Below are 6000 nucleotides of genomic sequence, written 5' to 3'. Positions count from 1 at the left end.
TCGCCATGGAAAGGTGTTATTCGGTTTCGAAAATGAGGAAAGTTAGCCCCTCGGTTTATTGAGCCATTTAAGATCTTAGCCCGTGTTGGTGAAGTTGCGTATTGATTAGAATTACCTGAAGAGCTTGCGGGGATCCATAATACATTTCATGTTTCCCGTCTTCGTAAGTGTCTTGCGGATGATTCTTCATGGATGCCATTCGACGAAATTGAGTTAAACAATAAGTTAGAGTATGTTGAGGAGCTGATTGCAATACTCGACGAAAAGGTGAAAAGGTTGAGGAATAAAGAGGTGAGAACTTATAAGGTTCAATGGCATCGTAGTAAAGGTTCCGAGTTTACTTGGGAGCCCGAAGAGTTTGTGTTGGTGTATGTTCCCTCTAGTCATGCGGCTTGGATTGCGAGGACGCAATCCGGTTCAAGTGGGGGAGAGTTGTAAGATCCTGACTTTCCTGTTGATCAGGACGCCGTACAAAATGGTGGGACGCCGTCCCAGTGTGAAGAGCTGGATGCCGTCCAGTAATTTGGACGCTGTCCAGATGTACTGGCGGGCCTGCTGTCTTGTTTTTAGATATTTTAAAGGGGTATATTAGTAATTTCACATGGGGGACGACTTAAAGGCCCCAAGATCAGTTTGGTGGAGAACTTTACTTCATTTCCACCTACCTTTTTCCTTCCACTTACATCCTAGAGAGAGAGAGGAGACTTTTAGTGTGAGAAAGCTCAATCCAAGAAGGAAGAAGTTTGTTTCGGGTTAAAGATCGAGTTTTAAAGTTGTTCATCTACTTCCTAGCTACGTTTTGATTGTGGTAGTAAGTCTTAACCTTGATTTCCTTACTTTAATTGTTTAGGGGTTAGGGTTTTGGTTAGTGATGAACTTAAAACCCATTTGCTTGTGAATTGGGGGTTTTTGGGTAAGATTGGGTCATGATGACTCAAAGACAAACCTAGGGTTTCAAAGTGTAAATTGATGTTGGTGAGACCTAAGTTGGTTAGTTAAATACTAGCACACCTAGATGTTATGTAAGTGGGTGTTACTTGGGTATGTGGTGACCCAAATGGGGGTGTGAACCTTGAAATGGGTCAAAATGATACTAGGATGGCGAGTGAGTTGGTTAACCAACTCAATTGTGTGATTGATTACATGTATATATATAGGTACGTCACGTTGAAGGTTGCGAGCTTGATCATCTCACCGAAGACGTTAAGGTGAGTGGAATAATTATGCATATATGTATATGGCGTATTTATTTGTGAATGTTATGGTATGAACCATGAGACAGTAGTACCATAACATGTATGTGACGAGTAACAAGTGTGAACCATGAGCCGGTAGCACTATAAACAAGTGTGTGACGAGTAACAAGTGTGAACCACGAGCCGGTAGCACTATAAACAAGTGTGAACCACGAGCCGGTAGCACTATAAACAAGTGTGAAACACGAGCCGGTAGCACTATAAACAAAGTGTGAACCACGAGCCGGTAGCACTATAAAAGAGTGAGACTCAAATGCGTATGGTGTGAACCACAAGCCGGTAGCACCATAGCGATATGGTTTGAAAGGTCCCGTTCATATTGATTATAAACGTTCCATATTAATTGATTTTGTCGCGAGGTTTTGACCTCTATATGAGACGTTTTTCAAAGATTGCATTCATTTTTAAAACAACCATAACCTTTATTTTATCAATAAAGGTTTAAAAAGCATTACAAAGATTATCAAATAATGATAATCTAAAATATACCGTTTACACACGACCATTACATAATGGTTTACAATAAGAATATATTACATCAAAAATAAGTTTCTTGAATGCATTTTTTACATAATATCATACAAGCATGGACTCCAAATCTTGTCCTTATTTTAGTATGCAACAGCAAAAGCTCTTAATAATCACCTGAGAATAAACATGCTTAAAACGTCAACAAAAATGTTGGTGAGTTATAGGTTTAACCTATGTATTATCAAATCATAATAATACACCACAAGATTTCATATTTCAATACATCCAATACATAGAGATAATTTTCATTCATATGGTGAACACCTGGTAACCGACATTAACAAGATGCATATAGAATATCCCCATCATTCCGGGACACCCATCGGACATGATAAAATCGAAGTACTAAAGCATTCCAAATTCCAGAATGGGGCTTGTTGGGCCCGATAGATCTATCTTTAGGATTCGCGTCAATTTGGGGGTCTGTTCCCAAATTCTTAGGCTACCAAGCTAAAAAGGGGCATATTCGGCTTCGATCATTCACCCATATAATGTAGTTTCATTTACTTGTGTCTATTTCGTAAAACATTTATAAAATTTGCATGCATTCTCATCCTAGAATATTAGATTTTAAAAGTGGGACTATAACTCACTTTCACATATTTTTACTTCGTCGGAAAGTAAGACTTGGCCACTGGTCGATTCAGTAACCTATAACAAATATATCAAAGTATGTTCAAAATATATTTACAACATTTTTAATACGTTTTAATATTTTAAGTTTATTAAGTCAGCTGTCCTCGTTAGTAACCTACAACTAGTTGTCCATAGTTAGATGTACAGAAATAAATCGATATATGTTATCTTGGATCAATCCACGACCCAGTGTATATACGTCTCAGGCTAGATCAAAACTCAAAGTATATATATTTTTGGAATCAACCTCAACCCTGTATAGCTAACTCCAACATTACTGCATATAGAGTGTCTATGGTTGTTCCAAATAATATATATACATGGGTCGATATGATATGTCAAAACATTTGCATACGTGTCTATGGTATCCCAAGATTACATAATATATTAGAATACATGTATAATACAATATGAGTTAGCTAGGATATGATTAATATAGATTTGTTACCAATTTTCACGTAGCTACAACAAGCAAAAATATCCAATCTTGTTTTACCCATAACTTCTTCGTTTTAAATCTGTTTTGAGTGAATCTAATTGCTATGGTTTCATATTGATCTTAATTTTATGAATCTATACAGAAAAAGTATAAGTTTATAGTCATAAATATAGGTTACAAGTCATTTTTGTAAAGGTAGTCATTTCAGTCGAAAGAACGACGTCTAGATGACCATTTTGGAAAACATACTTCCACTTTGAGTTTAACCATGATTTTTGGATATAGTTTCATGTTCATAAGAAAAATCATTTTCCCAGAAGAACAATTTTTAAATCAAAGTTTATCATAGTTTTTAATTAACTAACCCAAAACAGCCCGCGGTGTTACTACGACGGCGTATATCCAGTTTTACGGTGTTTTTCGTGTTTTCAGGTTTTAAATAATTAAGTTAGCATATCATATAGATATAGAACATGTGTCTAGTTGATTTTAAAAGTCAAGTTAGAAGGATTAACTTTTGTTTGTGAACAATTTTAGAATTAACTAAACTATGTTCTAGTGATTTCAAGTCTAAACCTTCGAATAAGGTAGTTTTATATATATGAATCGAATGATGTTATGAACAGCATTACTACCTTAGGTTTTGTGGATAAACCTACTAGAAATGAGAAAAATAGATCCAGCTTCAAAGGATCCTTGGATGGCTTGAAAGTTCTTGAAGCAAAATCATGACATGAAAACAAGTTCAAGTAAGATTTCCACTCGAAATAAGATTGTTAAAGTTATAGAAATTGAATCAAAGTTTGAATATGAGTATTACCTTATATTATAAATATATCTTACTATAAATAAGAAAGATTTCTTAAGGTTAGATGATCACTCAAAGTGGATTTGCAAGATTGGAAGTAAGCTAGCAAACTTGGAAGTATTCTTGATTTTATGAAACTAGAACTTATAGAATTTATGAAGAACACTTAGAACTTGAAGATAGAACTTGAGAGAGATCAATTAGATGAAGAAAATTGAAGAATGAAAGTTTTTGTAGGTGTTTTTGGTCGTTGGTATATGGATTAGATATAAAGGATGTGTAATTTTGTTTACATGTAAATAAGTCATGAATGATTACTAATATTTTTGTAATTTTATGAGATATTTCATGCTAGTTGCCAAATGATGGTTCCTACATGTGTTAGTTGACTCACATGGGCTGCTAAAAGCTGATCATTGGAGTGTATATACCAATAGTACATACATCTAAAAGCTGTGTATTGTACGAGTACGAATACGGGTGCATAGGAGTAGAATTGTTGATGAAACTGAACGAGGATGTAATTGTAAGCATTTTTGTTAAGTAGAAGTATTTTGATAAGTGTATTGAAGTCTTTAAAAAGTGTATGAATACATATTAAAATACTACATGTATATACATTTTAACTGAGTCATTAAGTCATCGTTAGTCGTTACATGTAAGTGTTGTTTTGAAACCTTTAGGTTAACGATCATGTTAAATGTTGTTAACCCATTATTTATTATATTTAAAGAGATGTTAAATTATTATATTATCATGATATTATGATGTATTAATATATCTTAATATGATATATATACAATTAAATGTCGTTACAACGATAATCGTTACATATATGCCTCGTTTCGAAATCATTAAGTTAGTAGTCTTGTTTTTACATATGTAGTTCATTGTTAATATACTTAATGATATATTTACTTATATAATATCATGTTAACTATATATATATATATATATATATATATATATATATATATATATATATATATATATATATATATATATATATATATATATATATATATATGTGACATCATATAGTTTTTACAAGTTTTAACGTTCGTGAATCACCGGTCAACTTGGGTGGTCAATTGTCTATATGAAACCTATTTCAATTAATCAAGTCTTAACAAGTTTGATTGCTTAACATGTTGGAAATACTTAATCATGTAAATATCAATTTCATTTAATATATATAAACATGCAAAAGTTCGGGTCACTACAGTACCTACCCGTTAAATAAATTTCGTCCCGAAATTTTAAGCAGTTGGAGGTGTTGACGTATCTTCTGCAAATAAGTGCGAGTATTTATTCTTCATCTGATCTTCTTATTCCCAGGTGAAATCGAGTCCTCTACGAGCATTCCATCGAACCTTAACAATTGGTATCTTGTTTTGCTTAAGTCTTTTAACCTCACGATCCATTATTTCGACGGGTTCTTCGATGAATTGAAGTTTTTCGTTGATTTGGATTTCGTCTAATGGAATAGTGAGATCTTCTTTAGCAAAACATTTCTTCAAATTCGAGACATGGAAAGTGTTATGTACAGCCGCGAGTTGTTGAGGTAACTCAAGTCGGTAAGCTATTGGTCCGACACGATCAATAATCTTGAATGGTCCAATATACATTGGATTTAATTTTCCTCATCTACCAAATCGAACAACGCCTATCCAAGGTGCAACTTTAAGCATGACCATCTCTCCAATTTCAAATTCTATATCTTTTCTTTTAATGTCAGCGTAGCTCTTTTGTCGACTTTGGGCGGTTTTCAACCGTTGTTGAATTTGGATGATCTTCTCGGTAGTTTCTTGTATTATCTCCGGACCCGTAATCTGTCTATCCCCCACTTCACTCCAACAAAATTGGAGACCTGCACTTTCTACAATAAAGTGCTTCAAACGGCGCCATCTCAATGCTTGAATGGTAGCTGTTGTTGTAAGAAAATTCTGCTAACGGTAGGTGTCGATCCCAACTATTTCCGAAATCAATAACACATGCTCGTAGCATGTCTTCAAGCGTTTGTATCGTCCTTTCGCTCTGCCCATCAGTTTGTGGATGATAGGCAGTACTCATGTCTAGACGAGTTCCTAATGCTTGCTGTAATGTCTGCCAGAATCTTGAAATAAATCTGCTATCCCTATCAGAGATACTAGAGATTGGTATTCCATGTCTGGAGACGACTTCCTTCAAATACAGTCATGCTAACTTCTCCATCTTGTCATCTTCTCTTATTGGCAGGAAGTGTACTGATTTGGTGAGACGATCAACTATTACCCAAATAGTATCAAAACCACTTGCAGTCCTTGGCAATTTAGTGATGAAATCTATGG

This window comes from Rutidosis leptorrhynchoides, chromosome 3, assembly GCF_046630445.1.
Source record: "Rutidosis leptorrhynchoides isolate AG116_Rl617_1_P2 chromosome 3, CSIRO_AGI_Rlap_v1, whole genome shotgun sequence".
Taxonomy (NCBI): domain Eukaryota; kingdom Viridiplantae; phylum Streptophyta; class Magnoliopsida; order Asterales; family Asteraceae; genus Rutidosis; species Rutidosis leptorrhynchoides.
Note: the sequence above shows the minus strand (reverse complement) of the source record.